At 42.2% G+C, this 19,540-nt stretch overlaps 1 long non-coding RNA gene across 2 annotated transcripts; it reads left to right on the top strand.

The window, feature by feature from the left end:
* Positions 1 to 2,518: 2,518 nt before the first annotated feature.
* Positions 2,519 to 19,273, top strand: LOC116858994. Of its 2 annotated transcripts, none has more exons than XR_004381064.1 (3): positions 2,519 to 2,683; positions 9,450 to 9,605; positions 19,083 to 19,273. It is a non-coding gene; the product is annotated as an uncharacterized LOC116858994 (long non-coding RNA). The 2 variants fall into 2 exon arrangements; XR_004381065.1 differs by lacking the exon at positions 19,083 to 19,273 and adding an exon at positions 13,494 to 13,651.
* The last annotated feature ends 267 nt before the right edge of the window (positions 19,274 to 19,540 follow it).

Here is a 19,540-nt window from a genome sequence, read left to right as displayed (position 1 = left end):
GCCTTTTTCTCTGCCTACTTGTGATTTCTCTCTCTGTCAAATAAATAAATAAAATCTTTTAAAAAAATAAAGTAACTGTAGGATATCTGTGACTTGTGAGGGGACAGAAATATCACTGGTTTGGTAGTTTTCAACCATGATTAGGGGAAGATTATTCCCCACGGAACAGAGTTTAGAAAAGCAGTAGAAAAGGAAAAAAATAAGTTGCATTCTGATCACAATCCACACATCATGTTTGTGCAGCATGCCAGCTACATTTGCTTGGCCCAGCTGGCGTAACTCTTGTAACAACCATCCTCAGATCTCATCGCGTTTGAATGACAGTGATTGAGATGATTGCTTTCACTTTCAGAAAATCCCCAAAGAGGAAAATGCCATCCATGTGATTTGGAGAAAAGGAACTTGGTCAGATACTGAGACCAGGACCTGGTCTAGTAGCAGAGGTAAGAGCTTTTACAATTCACAGCTGTTTGTACCTTTGTCTTTCTTTGCTAACTTCGACTGTCCCAAAGTCACACTAAGGGAATAAAGAACACACAGTTTTGTTAGGCAGAGGAGAAATTAAGATTTACCCAGTTTCTAAAGGAAACCAGTTATCTTTCAGCTTATCCTGTGTCATTACAGAAGCTATGACAATGAGAACCAACAAGGTATGGAATTCCCAAGGAAAAGGGATAGAACCTGAAGATAGCACAGGACGTGGGACTCACGGTAATGGTCGCCCAGTGGACGAGGTAAGAGCAAAGCAGAAGATGATAGCTGTCCTTGGCAACAACACATCAGTGGCGGGGTGGGAGTGGAAGAAGGAGAAGAAAAATCTCAAGGAGGAGTAATTAAACCAAGTGTTCTACTGGCTGCCTAGTCATCTCTCATTAAAGACTCCCATGTACTTGCAGGGCATAGTGAGGCAGCATAAGTTTTGAGGGTGCTTGTAACCTGTAGTCTCCATCATCCCCAACTCTGATTACCTCTACTCAAGATAGAGTGAAATAGCACTGCCCTGTAACCTAAACCCCCTGAAACTGGCAGGAAGATCAGCTCCATGGCAGTAGCAAAAAGACAAATTTTTTACATAGTCAAGTTATTATAACACATTCTGATCAGGATGGCTTTAAATTATACATGTACATTTCTTGCCAAAAGTGTTATTTAATAAGGCCTAGAGTAAAATTGAAAGTAAAAGCATAGTGAGTTTTTTCAAGTTTTTATCTTATGTTCCTTACTGAAGAGATACATTTAGTAGCTGTTTCTCAGGTGACTAAACTTTGCTGTCTTGCTTAGTTTTTTATGTATTTAATTTGTCTGTAAACCTGGATTCTGTGCAAAGCTCCATAACAGCTTTAAAACATAGGCTTTATTAGGGATGTGAAAGCTGAGAATGTAGTAATATTTTCTCCTTATTAACTCATCACATGATACCAAGGGGGCATGGGTGGGGAAATGGGAACTTAGAGTACTCAGATATTCCAATTGGGAAGAGACAAGGCCAAGCATGCCTTTTCATGACCCTAAACATAAATGAAGTTCCACATAAAACTTGAGTCCTTTATCCTTGAATCCTTCGGTTTGAGAGTTGAATCATATAATATTTTTTTAAAGGTTTTATTTATTTATTTATTTGTCAGAAAGAGAGAGAGAGAAAGCACACAAGCAGGCAGAGAGGCAAGCAGAAGGCGGAGAGAGAGGCACCCTGCCGAGCAAGGAGCCCGATACCGGACTCCATCCCAGGACCCCAGAATCGTGACCTGAGCTGAAGGCAGTGGCTTAACCCACGGAGCCACCCAGGTGTCCCTAATATTTTTTTTTTTTAAGTCCTATTTATCTGGGTTGTTATCTGGTTGTTAAAGTCCTGATTTGGGTTGTTTTCCTGCTTTCCTTTTCACTGGTTGGTGGGTTTTGGGAGGCAGGGTTTTTGTTTGGTTTTTGGTTTTTTATTCTTCATTTCAGAAGATATCCTTTGTAAGGGTTGATAAATGAGTGCTACATGTCTCCACTTTTAACTGCTGGTGTCCACTGGTAAGAGGGAGCCATGGGTGATTCTTCAGTTGACTCAAATTTCAGAAAATCGGCCTAAGTCATCTGCAGCATAGTTCATTACTATTCATTGAGGATATGAACTTGGCGCCACACAACACAGAGCGTAGATAAACGACTTGAGTGATGCAGAATGCTTGGGGTCAAAAAAGTGTCAGAAGTTTGATGAAGCGAAAGAATATGGGCAATCTCAAACTTAGGTATGTCCCTTTTTTGCCCTGCAGTATAACTTGTGCCACTCTCTGAACATCATTTTCTTCATCTGTAGAATTTTGAACATAATACCTACTATGTCAGTTAAATGAGAGAAAGGAAGTACCTAGCACATAGTAGGCTCTCTGTAAATGTTGGTCTCTTCTCCTTCCCACAGAAGAGGCCGTGTGGGACCCTGTGTTGCAACACAGGATTAGCTCTTCCTATTTTGCAAGAGGAACTGCCTCGGCTGTGTTCCTGTCCCTCAGCCTCGAGCTCACACTGAGTCATGTGTCACTCCTTGGTGAGCATAGCAGCGGACAGCACCTTCCTGTTGAAATCCAAGGAGTGCTGGCAGCTGCCGGACAGGAAAACCAACAGAGATCACACCTCCCAGAAGATGGCTGTTTCAAAGTGAGTTCTGGGTTTCCATGGACTCCTCGAGGAAAATTTCCAGGTAAGATGGTCCAAATGGCCAGAAATCATGTGCCAAAAATGTAAAACTCCACTATTTCAAAATGTAGATTAGGAGCACCCTGGTGGATCTGTCGGTTAAGCATCCGCTCTTGATTTCTGCTCAGATTATGATCTCAGGGTCATAAGATCGAGCCCTGTGTTGGGGCTTCTCACTCAGGGGGAGTCTACTTGAGATTCTCTCTCACCCTCTCCCAATGCCCCACCCCCCAACCTTGTGCTCTCTCTCTCTCTCTGTCTCTCACATAAATAAATAAATCTTTAGGGATGCCTGGGTGCCTGTTGATTGAGCACCTGACTCTTGGTTTCAGCTCAGATCGTGATGTCAGGGTCGTGGGATTGAGCCCCACATTGGGCTCTGTGCTCTGTGGGGAGTCTGCTGGAGATTCTCTCTCTCCTTCCCCCTCTCCCCCTCTCCCTCTCTCCCTGCTCTCTCTCTCTCTCTAGCTCACTCTCGAAAATAAATAAATCTTTTTTAAAAATCTTTTTAAAAATGCAAATTACAGGAAAACGCTTCTCTTCATTTTCCAAAGTAGCAAAGATTTAGAAACTATCAAACGCTGAGAAAGAAGAAGCAAAAACTCACACATGTAGATCACTTGGGGAAACAAATGGAAACACATATAACTGTCTATCTGGGTCCTTAGAAAAGCAAAGCACATAGCTGGCCTGGATGAGGCATACAAGAATTTCATCAGGCAAAATGCCGGTGTGAGGGAAAGTAGAGAGAGAGCAAGAAAGGCTGGGTGCTGTCAGAGCACGTGGCCATCTGACTTCCAGCAGAGGGAAGGAAGGCTGGTATGAGCAGCTACCCTGCCTGGCAGCCTATGGGAAGGTTCAGCAAGGTGATGGGAGGTCCTGACTGTGGCAGCCACCAGAGGGGTCCCATGTCTCCCAGAAACAGGTCCACTCTGCTATCTCTGTGGCAGTGGCTCATGGGCTGGGAGCAGCCCGTGGCCGTGTGGCTGTGCATAGACCTGTGGTCCCCTCTGCCCTCTGTGTTTGGAGGACTGTGGGCACATTTCCATGGCCACCCCAGTTGCTTTTTGGTAAACACATTTGGCAATGTATATTACAAGTTTTTTAAATGATTTTACTTATTTTTTAATCTTATAAGTATATCCCTTGAGATCTATCCTAAGAAGTCTCCTACAATGGGAAAAATAACTTGAGTTACATAACTATTCATAAGAAGTGTTTCTGATAGCAAAAAATTAGAAGCCCGTCGTCACTTTCAGTTAACCATGGCAGCGTCCACCCCATCTGTTCCACTCCCTTACTTGGGCTGCCTGAGCCTGTTTTGAGTTTGTGAGTTCTCTTAATATGATTTAGAAAAGGTAAAATACACTGGTTAGACCTTTAAACTCCTGAACTTCTTTGTGACTCTAGGACCCAAAGGGATATTCTGTGTCTTAGTCTGGGAGGTGGCTTCCAGGCGTATATGAAAATTCCCCGAACAGTGCACTTAGGATTTAAGCCCTCCATGCACTTTTAGTGGATATATTTTAGCCTCAATAAAGAAGGAAAAGGTGAACTCAAAGGATACGCTGCCCGAAGTTAGAGACTGTGCAACTCTGGTGTTCTGATTGTCCTTTGTGATGTAACTCTTGGTCTCAGACATGACTGTTCAGCTGATGTGGGAATCAACCAGGTGACGAGGACAGACGAAGACAGACACAGATTCTCATTATGACAAAGGACCTGGAGAACGTGAATGCCACTTTCTACTGACTCTCCTCTCCCTCTGTCCATGTCCTCACCCTCTTGCCATGATGATTTCCCTCTCTTAGCTGCCACCACTACCTTAGTCCTGTCCCTGCCACTAGTACTGTTGTTCCAAATCCAAACAAATAGTGCAGATCACCAGCATCTCCTCCATTCTTTCGTGGGACCCATAAGTATCCAGCTGTCCTCTGCTTCCTTCACCATTTAAAAAACCTTTTACTTTATTTTGTTAAAGCTTTTACTTAGTTCTTTGTCAGAGAGAGTGACCAGGCCCAAGCAGGGGGAGCAGCAGAGGAAGAGGGAGAAGCAGGCTCCCCGCTGAGCAAGGAGCCCAATTTGGGATTCGATCCCAGGACTTGGGGCAGATGCTTAACTGACTGAGCCACCCAGGCATCCCAAAAACCTTTTACTTTAATCCAGAAAGCACTTGAGTGACATCATTGGATTTTTTTTCCTCCAATAAATATAAGCATGTTATAAACCAAATCTTGCTGTTTAAATTAAAGCTGCAATCTGTCACTTGTTTGACGCATAACATCTGCCCCTCAGAGATGACAAAATTGATTTGAATTCAAATGAGAACAAAATGCCACTCAACCCTGGGATGTGTACTCTGTAGCCCCCATCAGGACAGAGATACAGTTCTGCATGCAGATATCCAGCATTGGTAACTTAGAACCAAACTGTGACTTTGAATAACTAAGTGATAAATCAGGGATTTATATTCAGTTCAGTGTGGTGACAGGTTGCTGACCTATTCTTATGCTATGCATTCAACAAATATGTATTGAGCAAATAGATAGTATTGGCAAATGCCGTGGATTACTGCTCAATATCCAGTCTCCCCTTCTTCCATACTAACAGCACCTTCATTTTATTCTGGGCAGCAGCATGTCTAGGCTCAAGCAATAAATCAATATTGGGGCACATACTTGTGACAGTTTTGTTCTATTTAGCCAGATACTAAATATCCCAATGGCAGAAATGGCCATGGGAGCCAGTTATGGCTAAGAAGATGTAAGGGGAAATCTTCTGGAGCCTTCTAAGAAGGCTTTCCTTCCTGATAAATGAGATGGATGCTGGCACCTTCCTCCCCACCTCTCCACCTGCCTTTTTCCTAATGCAGATGGAATTAGCTCCAGCAGCAACCTCAAGGTCATAAGGCAGCAAGCAAGAGAATGAATGACAGGCACACTGAAGACTGCAGAAGAGAAGGTTAGGTCAGTCCCTGAGATCAGAAAGGTAGGATTAAATGAAGGGTCTCAGAAATATAAGGGGCCTGGCAGTGTTATTTAGGCAATAAAATACAGAACCAATGAAAAATGAATAGTAGGAACCCTGAGGTGCATTGAGAGCCCAGGTAAGGCTAGCATTAAGTTAGAGAAGAACCCTGCTCTCAGTCGCATTTGGTAACAGCATAAAATGAGGTAACTTTTTTCAGAGAGCAATATAGCAGTATCTATCAGCATTTAAAATGCACAGATCAATTAAACTAGCAGTTCTACTACTGGGAAATTATCCTGCAGAAAAGCACAGGTGCACAAAAGATATATGTACAAGATTATGTATTGCAGCATTGTTTGAAATAGCAAAAAACTAGAAGCAACCAAAATATGAAATTGGGAAAATAAAGTACAACCATTCTTACAGTGAAATACTATGCAGCTGTTCAAGAAAGAATAAAATGGTGTACATGTAATGACCTGGAAAGATGCCCAGGAAGTATTCTTAAGGGGGAAAAAAAGAGCAGTGCATATAATACCCCATTTTTATTTTTTAAAAAATCGTTAAATGTAAGTTTAAAATGCCATGTGTGTATATAAGTATACACATAGGAAAAGCCTGAAAGAGAAGGGCCAAACAGATAAAATGGACCCAATTATTACGTTTCCATGTCTTTTCTACCAAGTGCCATTGGTGTGGCAATATGAACTGAAAGCAGACAATAGGAATAACTCAAGGACAAAGTTCAGCATGGGTGACAAGCAGCTAAAAAAATCTGCAGAGTCCGACACGATGCACCTTCCAGACAAGATCTGATAGGGGAAGCATGTAAATGCCAAGGAAGCGTCAGAAAGAGGGAAAAAAGAGAGGAATCAGGAAACTCGAAGTCATTATCAAGGCAAAGAAAAGGCTCAGGAAATGTAACATGAATCTACAGAAGATTGGGGCGCCTGAGTGACTCAGTGGGTTAAGCCTCTGCCTTCGGCTTGGGTCATGATCTCAGGGTCCTGGGATCGAGCCCCGCATTGGGCTCTCTGCTCATCGGGGGGCCTGCTTCCCCCTCTCTCTCTGCCTGCCTCTCTGCCTACTTGTGATCTCTCTCTCTGTGTCTAATAAATAAATAAAATCTTTAAAAAAAAAAAAAAGAAGAAGGTAAGGAAGATATATCTGTGGAGATGTGGAAGACAGGGAGATCATGCTGGGGAGAAGAGAGGCAGCTCTGAGTTTTAGTCCCTGGAGCTGGGACAGATCTGAACAAGGAAAGAGCCCCTGGAGGGAACATGCCTGAGGGTGGCTGGAGGGACAGATGAAATTATGATGGCAAAGCCCCCCTCCATTGTATACCACCGACTCTGCTTCCGAACATGAGGGTAGTTACACTGTGCTCCACTGGCGTCTGTCCCATTTCCCTCAGCTTTCCTACCTGACTTGCTCTCCTTCACTGCAAGCCAGTATAGTATGTTCTTAAAATTTCTTTCCCTGGCCTCTGCCCTTGCACAAGCTTACAGTTTTGTTTGAGGGTTTCTAAGGGACTTTATTGCTAAAAATTTCAGAGGCTAACAAAATAACAAATATTACTGTTCTTTATGGTTAAGTCAATAGAATGAGCCTATTTATGGTGGTGGTGGTACGCTTCCTCTCCCAGATCCCTTAGACCTCGACGATGAACGCCACGGCTAAGTGCAGACCCATCCATCTTTTTATTAACTGGTCAGGTTTCCACACTCCCTTTCATGCTGTCTTTTCTCTAGCTTAAGCTCTGTTGGTTGAGTTTTAACTCTAATGCGAATGAGAAGTATGAGCTTGTAGCTAAACGTCTGACATTTCAGCGCAAGCTCCAGACCTGTCCTTCCCACCTCAGTGCCTTCTCGATGTGCTCAAAACCATCTCCTTAAAAAGACCGCCAAAGCCCAGAAAAGCATGGTGGGTCACCAATGAGAATATAGCAGTTTTAGGGAATAAAAGCAGGGGGCTGGATACAGAAGCCAAGCAGCAGCAGCGAGGAGCATAAGCAGATGCCGTTATGAGATTGTGATGGGACCAGGGCAGCAGTCTCCATGGAGCAGGGACATAAGCCTCCTCCAGCTGGTAAAGTATGAAAGGGGGTGACTTCAAATGATGACTTTTTGAAGGAAGTGACACCAAAAAAGAGGGAAACAAGTATGTCCACCAGAGTTTTTAGTTGTGATATACTTCAACCACCTCTTGGCTGGAAGGAAGGACCGACTCGCAAAAGAGTTTTAAACATGGCAGGGCTCAGACCTCACTGGTGAAGATGTGGTTACAGCCAAGGGATGAGGAGAAGTCTGTTGGATTTCCCAGACCAGAGCTGGCCCCTCATTGCCAGGCAAGCAGGAAAGCATCCCCAGGGACCCAGGCTGGAGAGCAGGTGTGCATTGAAAGCTGGATGCCTCTGCCAGCATGAGGTCTGGAGCACATGGTGTCCTTACTGGAAAAGTCACATCAAGATGGTCACAGGGTCTGGACTGCCATGCAAGGTCACCAAGAGACTGTGTAGTGTGGGCACACAGCTGAGGCAGTGTACCCTGGGATGTCCCTAGACACGCATCCACTGCTTACTGATTGGTAAGCATTCTGAAACCAGGAAGAGGAGCCCCCTTCCTCCTGCAATGGCCTTCCTCTATTGACAAATTTAACATCATGCTTAGTGTAGGGGAAAAAGGCTTAAATAGCCTGTCCAGTATTGCAGAGCAGTTACAGAAGGGTGATTGGGAGCTAAGGCAATAAATTGATAATTGGCATACACATAATAAAATTAACAATATCTCCCCAATACTGTCTAATCCCTGAGCATATCCAAATTTCTGTAATTGTCCCAAAGGTATCTTGTATAGTTTTGGGTCGTCGTTTGGTTTTCGTTTGTTTGTTTGTGTGTGTGTTGTTTGTTTGTTCGTTTAACTAGGATCTAAACAAGTACTATTATGTCCTTTTACTTCTCTCGGGTTAGAGCAGTCCCTCCCAACCTTTTTATTTTAATGACCTGATCTTTATAGGAAATTGAGTCTGTTGTTCTATCGATTGAGTCACATTTTAGATTTGTCTTATTCTTTCTTTCTGGTGTTGTTTAATTTGGTTTCTGTCCTCTGAATTTCTTGTAAGCTGTAAGTTACATCCAAAGGTTTGAGTAGGATCGGGGGAGATATTTCTAATAGGAATACTTCATGAATGAAGGTCTGTTCTGTGGTTTGCCTGCTAAGGGCCTAGAGTGGAAGCCCCCTGTTCACTACTCAGTTTTCTTGGCGTTCACCTTGGATGCCTTGGTGCAGAGTATTGATGCTCATTCTAGATAGGTGCCAGTGTTTAATTTACAACCAGCACTGGATGCCTGGGTGGCTGTCAGGCAAAGAGGCCACATGGACTGCTATGCATAAAGGTGCTCTGAAAATGTCACATGCTAAACAAAAATGAGACACTATTATGTGTTTTGGCTCTTACAAGTAGTGATTTCTTCAACAGTTTAACGACTTAGGGGGAAAAGTTTTTAAACTGCCATCTCATTTAAAATTTGAAAATCTCTGGGGCACCTAGGTGGCTCAGTCATTGAGCATCTGCCTTCAGTTCAGGTCATGATCCAAGGGTCCTGGGATCAGACCCCGCCATCGGGCTCCCAGTCCCTCTCCCATTCCCCTTGCTTGCGTTCCCTCACTCTCTGTGTCTCTCTCTGTCAAATAAATAAATAAAGTCTTTAAAAATAAAATAAAATAAAATTTGAGATCGTCAACTAAGAAACCTAAGAAACCAATTCTAATTTATGTACCTACCATGTTTCCTCACTGCAGGGATATTTTCTACTTGATTACCTTATTCATATTTACATCTCAAGAGCTTTGCCAAATACATCATCTAAACAGAAAAGCAATAAGAAGTCGTGCAGAAGAGTATTGGACTAAAACTTAGGACCTGAGTTCTGGTACAAACCAGCAGGAAAACCACAGGTAAGTTACTTAACCTCTCCCGAAATCAGCTTCCTCATTCCTAGAATGAAGATAATAATTCCCTCATGCTGTTGAAAGTGATGGTAGATTTTAGAAGCAGAACAATCTAAGTTCATAGCCTTTGTCTCCCTCATTCTTGCTATCGGTAAATAAAACTAAAATTCTGAGAGCTATGATTTCTTTTTCTTTTTTCTTTAAAGCAATTCAAGTCTTTATTTTGTATTAGTTTGTCTTTTCTTAAAGATTTTATTTATTTATTTGACAAGGAGAGATATCACAAGTAGGGAGAGAGGCAGGCAGAGAGAAAGGAGGAAGCAGCCTCCCCACTGAGCAAGAGCCCAATGTGGGGCTCGATCTCAGGACCCTGAGATCAGACCTGAGTGAAGGCAGAGGCTTAACCCACTGAGCCACCCAGGTGCCCCTGTATTAATTTGTCTTTATTCATTTTATCATATAATACCAGATGCTGTGTTAAAATTTGAAATCTGGGAAGACTCCTTTTTCCTACCCAGAGTTCATAAATCTGAGCAGTAAAGTAAGTTCATTCACCTAAAGAGAATTTGTTTTAAAACACTAGAAGGTAATACCCATAGGTAGCAATACAATCTTCAGGAAACCAGAGTAGCAGGATTAGAGAATCTGGCTCCTTGTCTCACTCTCCACAAATTTATAGCTTGATTCCTCCACTAAAGAGGAAAGGATAGAATGTATGTAGTCCAACAAGGGAGAAACTATTCCCAAATGGCACTGCTGGGTGAACCCCCATTTTTTCACCTTGAGATGATGTTGGGTTTTCCTTTCTTGTTGGCCTTTGGATGTTTCTCAGATGTATTGCTATTTTGACCTTTCACTTTTTCTCCACAAAGAATAAAAACTTTCTTTGAATATAGTATGAGATGGGGGTATGACCTCCAATATCTAAACTCGCTGGTTCACATGTGATTGAACTTTCAATGAGAATACCTCAGGGGCATTCCTATTTCCTGAGGCCACACAAGTAAAAGAGCTCAAAGAAATCCAGCAGCCCTCAGGTTACAGGACAGCCCGTTCCCCGATATCGGTCGTAAGGCTGAGCTCACAGGTAATTCACATAAGGCATGCCTCTGACTCTGACCTGAAACCTCTTTCAGAATAGATTCCAGGAACATCAGCAAAATCAGAGATCAACACAAAAAGGGTGAGGAGCCCTTCTAACATACCAGAGATCTTTACTGCTTCAGATTAATGGAAAATATTTGTTGTAGTAATCATTTACTGCTGTGTGATGGATTATTCCCAAATTTAGTGGCTTAATAGCAGTATACACATTTATTAAATCAGGTTTCTGTGTGGTCAGTTGTGAGTCTGCTTAGCTGGATGTTTTCAGGCTCGGGGTCTCTCGTGTGCTTACACTCAAGATACCAACCAGGGTTACAGTTGTGCATAGGCTTGACTGGGCCTAGAGGACCCACTTCCCCCTAAAAAAGAGGGAGAGAGAATAAGGGAGAAGCAGCAGTGTCTCTTTTGACCCAGTGTTAGAAGTCATACCTTGTCCCTTCTTCCACTTCAAGTCACTAGAAGCAAATTACTAAATCCAGTGTACATCCCAGGGGAGATGACTGAGCTTCACCTTTTCAAGGAAGGAGTGTCCGTTTGGAGGCTTTTTTTTTTTTTTTTAATTGGAAGGAATGGGGAACCAACATAATGTAGAATTTGCCATCTTCACCATTTTTTTTTCATCTTAACCATTTTTTTTTAATATTTTATTTATTTGACAGAAATCACAACTAGGCAGAGAGGCAGGAGGAAGCAGGCTCCCTGCAGAGCAGAGCCCCCGATGCGGGGCTCGATTCCAGGACCCTGGGATCATGACCTGAGCCGAAGGCAGAGGCCCTAACTCACTGAGCCACCCAGGCGCCCCCATCTTAACCATTTTTAAATGTACAATTCAGTAGTGCTGAGAATATTCACATTGTTGTACAGATCTCCAGAGCCACTTCTTCGTGGAAAACTGAACTCTACAGCCATCAGGCAGCTCCCTGTTTCCCCTTCCTCTCACCCCTTTTAATCACCATTCTGCTTTCTGTTCCCATGAATTTGACACTTTAGATATCTCACACCCTGGAATCACATAGTATTTGTTTTTCTGTTTGTGGCTTATTTCACTTAACACAATGTCCTCCAGGTTCAGCCATGTTTTAGCATGTGACAGGACTTTCTTTCTAAAGCTGAATCATCTTCCATCAAACAGATAGACCTGTTCGTTCCTCTTTTCATCTGTCCATGGACACTTGGGGCGCTTCCACCTCTTGGCTCTTATGAAGAAAGCAGCTGTGAACATGAGTGTGTAAATATTTCTTCAAGACTCTGTTTTCAGTTCTTTTGGATGTGTACATTAGAGGTAGGATTGCTGGATCATTTGCTGGGACATAGTTTTTTGAGCAAACACCATACTGTTTTCCACAGTGGCTGCACCATTTTATAGTTTCACCTAAGCACACCATGTTTCCAATTTCTCCACATCCCTCCCAACACCTGTTATTTTTTTGTTTTATTTTATAATAAACACCCTAACGGATATGAGGGGCTTATAGTTTTGGTTTGCATATCTCTTAATTATTAGTGATGTTGAGCATCTTTTCATTTATTTGTTGACAATTTCTATACATCATCCTTGGAGAAATGTTTTTTGAAGACTGTCCATTTTTTAATCGGGTTCTTGGGTTCTTGTTGTCAAGTTGTGAAGGCATATTTTTTAACCCCCACTTACCATACAGGTTTGTTGTGAAATATAAAACATCCATGTTTACATATCACATTTAATGTCATGTTGTAGGCACCCCAAAAATTTTACTTGTCCTCTCAGGGTTTTTATATAAAATAATATATGTAAAGCTGCTTTAAAAATTATAAAGTGCTACACAAATGTGAATTAATACTAAATATCTATATGCAAAGTATTTTACTAATTTTCTCAGGTTCTCCACATTTAAATGCATGTGTCTTTTCATCTTTAGACTTTGTTCTAGTTTTTAGCTGTGATTCCTCTTTTTTCCATTTTATTGCAAGTTTTATCAAAAAATAGCAGTCAAAATAGAATGAATAAAGGCAGAGAAACAATAGCTAATTTCACTAAAGCCACGTCAGAGGAAGATGTATTTGAAAATAAAATAAAATGGGAAGAAAGCTACAAAGATAACACCGTTGAAAAATCCTAAGAGGACCAGAGCTGCTCTTCCTTCAGAGGATGTGAGTGATGTTGAAAGATTAATAACGTTTGGATCATGTTAATTACAGTGATGTTATAAACTCGGCTATTCTAGTTGCCATAACAACCCGCTATATGTCGGTTTTCTAATGACATTTCGAACAAGTGCTGAAGCGAACTGCCTCACTTGAGCACTTTGATTGCTGTCATTCAGTGATTTTTAAATTGAATTGTTTTGTTCTTAAAGAGCCAGAATATGTCACTGTCTTCAAAAATCTCAAAATTATGGAGAGGAAATGATACACATTTCTATACAATTATGGAGTACTCAAGAAAAAGAAATACATTTTGTTTGTCATATGCAATTAACAGATTTTTTTTTCATAGGGATAAGGGGAAAAAAACCCACAGTAGGAAAGGGGAGTGCACTTTGTACCTCTATGAGGACGTGTTCCCTCAGGGAACAGCTTGACAATAGAATTTTTCTTGGAAGAAGCTTACTTTCATCAGTTGTATTTCTCTCCTGTCCAGTCTCTCTTTTTCCTTCCACTTCCCTTTTCCTCCCTTCTGGTAAATTCTTGGAACCTGTGATACTGATGGAGGTGGCAGCCACGTCTGGAAGTGAGGTGAGGTCGTGGCATTCACGTGGCTTTCTGATCTCCCTTCCCTCTGCTGACCAATCCACTTCTCTCTCTCTCCAGGGGCTGCCTGGGGTACATAATGAAAGGAAGACTACTTGCCGCTGGCTTGTATTAGATTGAATTTTAATATACCCAGGAGAATATGTTAAATACGTATTGTGTCGCAGACAAGAAGCAAAGCATGATTGTACTAGATGTGTTTCTAAGTTCCTGCTCAGTCCCCAGCCTACTCTGCTCCTGCTGCCTGTGGGGGAGCCTCCCCACCCAGCCAACCGCCAACAGCAATCACTGGCTGGATCAGAGGTGAGGACCAGAGCCAACTGTCTAATCAGTCTCTCTCTCCCCTCTTCTTCTCTGCTCTCCTCCTCTTGCCCTCCCTCTCTACAAGTTGAGCTAAGGGGAAAACCCACCATTTGCCATGGCATTTACAGTAGAAATGTGTTCAGTGACAAAACTATGCTATAGGATTCTGAAGGGAGAGTTTCCCCCTGCCCCCCACCACAGACCCAGCAGCATCTCTATCTATACCCTGTATCTCAGGCAATCTTGGTGGCATTCTCTTATGTAAAGCACATCAGAGTGCCCTGTAAACCCTGATCCTACTGTTGCCTTCTGTGTAAGCCCAAGTCTGCCTCTTGGCCAGGCCAGCCATTGGCACCCCCTTCAACTCTCTCCCTTCCTGCCATTCTGTTTTCAGAACTCCCTCTAACCATGCAGACTTCAAGGGCTTCCATCCTTCCCTCCCAAAAGCCCCCACTCTACTGTCTCCTCACAGTCTTCCCAGAGACCAACAGAGTGAGTTCATCCATCTGACCAGGCTTCTGTTGACCCAGACCCACAGCAACACCAGAGCCGTGCCTCAGAAAGTGGGTGTTAGAGAGAGAGGTGCTGTCACTAGTGACATCATCTGGACTTAACAAAACTCACATGTGTTCGATTTATTCTGCATCTGGGGTGAAGCAGGTTTGCTGACCCCCATCCCTTAAAGTCTTCTCTGGATGCTCATTTTCTGGATACTGACTTCACTGGAACATATGTGAACTAGTTGGGTGAGGAGCCCCTGCCGCTGTCACACTCCACCCTTCTCACTCTGGTCTCTGCCTGGGAACAGTGACCTATAGGCATTTCATCAAAGGACTCCTTTGCTCTCTGCTACCTGGGAAGACTGTGAGGAAATGGTACAGTGGGGGCTTTCGGGGGTGACACTCCATTTTTAATTTTTTAATCAGAACAATTTTAGAGGAAAACAAGATGTTGCAACCTCAATATTTTGACTTCAAGTACATTTTAACCTGGTCACACACACACAAAAAAATAGACATTGTAGAAATAATCAACACAGATTTAAATCAGAAGAGCTAAAGCTATAAATGTTAAATTTAATAATGACAAAAAGCAAACTGAAGAATCTCATTGTTTTGGTAATTCTCAAAACTACAAAAATTGACCCAGTTAAAATCACATTTTGTAGAAATAACACAAAATAAAACTGACAAAGGCAAAAACTGCTCACAACCGAACTTGTTATTGACTTTTAAAATTGACTAAAAAATCAAATCATCTTGTCAAAAATTGTACCTACAAAACCTAACCCAAGAAAATTAGACTTGGTAGAAAATGACCACAAAAGATAACTCAAAATTGCTGAAGTCAAAGTTGGGAAAATTTAATACAAGTACAAAATGTGATCATTGAATTAAATCCAAATTATTTCAGTGAAGTAAAAATACTGAAAATTATGTGACTCCACAGTAAAAAGAAAATTGATCAAAGAATTAACTCAAAAGAGTTGTTTCCAGAAAATAAGTTCTTGATGATATTCTCAGAAATGTTAGAAAAATTCTGATGAAAGTGTTTGTATTCATTTAAGAAAAAAGTCCTGAGAGTCAAAACAACTGTGAGAGGAAAATATCCTCTGTGGGATTTCTCAGATAGCCCCCATCCCCCAGGCTTCCAGTTTTAATACTTTCTCATTTTTTAAAGTTTCCTTTATTTATTTTGGGGAGAGAGGAAGAGAGTGGGGAGGGGCAGAAGAAGAGGGAGAGAGAATCTCAAGCAGACTGTGCACTGAGTGTGGAGCCTGATATGGGGTTCCATCTCATGAACTTGAGATCATGACCTGAGCCAAAACCAAGAGTGGGATGCTTAACTGACCGAGCCACTCAGTCCACCCCTAATGCTTTATCATTTTGGGGGAGATCTAGGATCTTCTTCTAGGGTTCTAACAACTTCTTCTACATCTAAATACCATGGACTCAGTGAATGACCTTAGCAAGTTGCTAAGGTCAAAGTCTAATATAAGGCATGAAGTTTCACAGATACCCTTACCACTTCCAAGGGAATTCAGACTTTAAAAGCAACCTACCTGTCACCTCACACCCATTAGGATGTCTACTATCAAATAACAACGACAACCATCAACCCACCAACCAACCAGAAAATCACACGTGTTGGCGAGTGTGCAGAGAAATCGAAAGCCTTGTACACTGCAGCTACTGTGGAAGACAGTATGGCAGTTGCTTTCGAAAATTAAAAATAGAATTAGGATGGGATCCAGGAATCCCACTTCAGAGTATATATCCAAAAGAATTGAAAGCAGGGGCTCAAAGAGTTGTTGGCTCACTCATGTTCATAGCAACATTATTCACAAGAGCCAAGAAGGAGAAGCAACCCTTCTCTTTCTCATCTCCTTCATCTGTGGGATAAACAAATATATATATATGGTGTTCAATTATTCAGCCTTAAAAAGGAAAGAAGTCCCATTACTTGCTACAGCATGGATGTACCTGAAGGATGTTACACTGAGTGAAATAAGCCAGCTACAAAAGGACAAATACTGTATGATTCCACCATGTGAAGAATGGAAAGCAGGGACTAGGCGGAGCGAGAAGTAGGGACTCGTTTAATGGGTGTAGAGCTTCAGTCTTGTGAGAGGAAAAGTTCTAGAACTCTGTTGCACAGCAAAGACTAGTTAAGACTAATGAACTATAAGGGCACCTGGGTGGCTCAGTTGGTTAAGCAACTGCCTTCAGCTCAGGTCTTGATCCTGGAGTCCTGGGATCAAGTCCCGCATGGGGCTCCCTGCCCCACAGGGAGTCTGCTTCTCCTTTGACCTTCTCCCCTTTCATGCTCTCACACTCTCTCTCTCTCAAATAAATAAATAAAATCTCTAAAAAAAAAAAAGTCTAATGAACTATGCATTTAAAAATGATGAAGGTGGTAAATTTTGTGTGTTTTCACCACAATTTTTAAAAAATCAAGCTACATGAATTTGTAATAGGTAGAACTTAAACAGGGTGGACAATTTAGGAAGTTGAGGCAACAGCCTAAAGTGTCTCTCCAAGTTTCCCATGACACTCTCTTTGGGTCAGGCAAAATAAATCCAGTTTATCTGAAAGCCATAGCTTAGAGAAGAAGCTTCTCAAAAGTCTCATGCTTTGTCTCTAAAACAGGTTACAAATTTTGCCTACCACTTCATACTAGTTTATTTTTATATAGAAATGACATTGTAGGGACGCCTGGGTGGCTCATTCGGTTAAGCCACTGCCTTCGGCTCTCAGGGTCCTAGAATTGAGTCCCGCATGGGTCTCCTTGCTCGGTGGGGACTCTGCTTCTCCCTCTGCCTGCTCTGCCTGCTGTTCCCCCTGTTTGTGCGCTCTCTCGCTCTCTCTGACAAGTAAATAAAATCTTGAAAGAAAAAGAAAGAAAGAAAGAAAGAAAGAAAGAAAGAAAGAAAGAGAAAGAAGAAAGGAAGAAGAAAGAAAGAAAGAAAGAAAGAAAGAAAGAAAGAAAGAAAGAAAGAAAAGAAAGAAAGAAAGAAAGGAAGGAAGGAAGAAAACATTGTAATTACCAGTGCAAGGGAGAGTCTGTGTTTCTTTGAGGACAGTTCCATGCTGGATCATAAGCTTTTATGCATGTTAGTGCAAAAAGAAAGAAATTTAAGCCAACATGGAAAAGGAGGCTTACACTGATCTATATATGACAAAAAAGTAAAGATTGTAAAAATTGCAAACTTTTCTCCTCCCGAATCATCAGTGATAATGACACCCCAAGGAGACTCATTGTATATATCCTTAGTTTCACACTGTCTCTTGGCTCAGTACCTCACAGACCTAAAGCTACAGATACTCCAGTGGAGAAGAATATGCCAGTGTTTGAAGCCATAGCATCTGGGCAGAACCACCAGGCTTCAGGGCGTAGTGCCTCCATGAGAGAGAAAATTCCCCTTTCCCACTGCCCTCTCTCTAAGCTGACATCCCCAAAGAGAGAATTTCTGGTCACTTCCCTGGAAGGAGAATGAAAACAGTACAGTTTTGCCACTGGTCATGCTCGGTGCTGGAAGGAACACTGAACTTTCCGGAGCACCCTCCATACCTCTGTCTTTTTTGGAAAACTCCTGCATGGACCTCAACACTGTGCTTGGGCGTCACCTCCTGGTGAGGCCTCTGCTAAGTCCACCCATCCAGCCGCCACGCCTCACTTGCTCTCGGGGCCACGTCAGACCACAGGACTTAGACTCTCTGTTGCAGGATCCCAGTCCTGGCTGAGCTCAGATGCTTTGGATGTCAGAAGGACACATAAGGCAGAAAGCAGCAGAGACATCATCCAGGCAGTCCCACTGTCCAGCCACGGGGAGCCCTGAAACCCTGGGAAGGAACTAATGGTAAAAACAGACTTGCCCTGGGAGAAGGGACCTTCGGCTCCTTCTTCCTAGGACGATGCCAGACTCCGAGTTCGGCTCCTCTCTCTGGACTCCCTGCTTCTGCTTCTGACCAGTTCACCTGTCACCTCCACTTCTGTTTCTCCCTAATTTTACTCTGGTGCTGTAATTTTTTGGGTTTCTCACAGTCAAAACTGTCAATGACAGGTCATCAGTTGCGTAAGTTGTGTCCACTCTCGGGCAGAATGACAATATCAGGCCTCCCCAGAGTCCTTGGTAGGTCTGAAGATGGTTGCTTTTGGTCGAGTTGCAGGCTTCTGTCTGGGCAATTCAGTCACAGCCAAGTAACAAGGTTGCGTGGCTCACAAGGCAATTTGTGCACAATTCCATTATTGCATATATCATAATGTAATCGAATTGTTTTCCCACATACTCAGTTCCCTACAAAACTAGAAACCCAAGGCCAGTGACAGCAGTCTCCCATCTTTGCACCTTGAACCCCTAGCACATCACCTGATACATAGTAAACTCTCAGTGAAAGTCTGGTGAGGGTAAGTGAAATACAGATGAAATCAGAAAACCTGAGTTCAGGTTCTGACTTTGCCATTTCATAGCTATGTGAACTGGGGCCAATTATGTAATCTTTCCAAACCTCCCTGTCCTTTTCTGTTAAAAGATACTGTTGTGATTAAATACTAAATGAAATGTGGACATACCTCAGGACTTGGCCCACAGTTGCTCTGTGTTTATGTATATAATATATTATATGTTATATTTAAGTTAATCATATTCAAATAACACAATTTTATAATTATATTAAAATATATAATTACCTAATTATTAAGGTGTGCTAAATATATTAATATGCAATATCTAACTATACAGTAAAATTGATGCATAATATATAATCAATATATATATTTTTTTCTCTTTTTGGATCACTGCCATGTACTGTAATTATGTCTAAATATATCTTGTCTCCCAGTCAGAGGGTGAATTTGAAGGAGGGGATCTGTGTCTCAGCCTTTGCACCACCACCTCACCCCATATGTCTGCACTAAGTAAGTATTTAAAATAAATGAATGGTGTGTGTTTGGTGGGGGGCAATGGATTTGAAAATGGCATTTGCTTAAAAGCTCTAGATCTTAACAGTTTTCAAGAATTAAAAACAAGCAGGACATAGGAAGCATCGCCAATAAATTATGGTCAAACTTAAGTTTCAGTATCTCTGGGTGCCTAGCAATCTTCTAGCAGCCAAATGGAAGCAAGGCTGACCGCGTTCCAATTTTCCAGTGTGTGTCTCCACCTGCTGTATTTACTGGAAAGCAGAGGAAGCATTCCTTCTCAGTACTAAGTTTTTCAAGCACATATCCCTGGCGACCTCAGCCCCGCGTTGGGCACAGGTACCTGCACATTTCCGCAGGCACCACTAGGGGGCAGGCCTTTC

This window comes from Lontra canadensis, unplaced genomic scaffold (assembly GCF_010015895.1).
Source record: "Lontra canadensis isolate GAN:19392208 unplaced genomic scaffold, GSC_riverotter_1.0 scaffold4, whole genome shotgun sequence".
Lineage (NCBI taxonomy): Eukaryota > Metazoa > Chordata > Mammalia > Carnivora > Mustelidae > Lontra > Lontra canadensis.
This window is presented reverse-complemented; position numbering and strand designations above follow the sequence as displayed.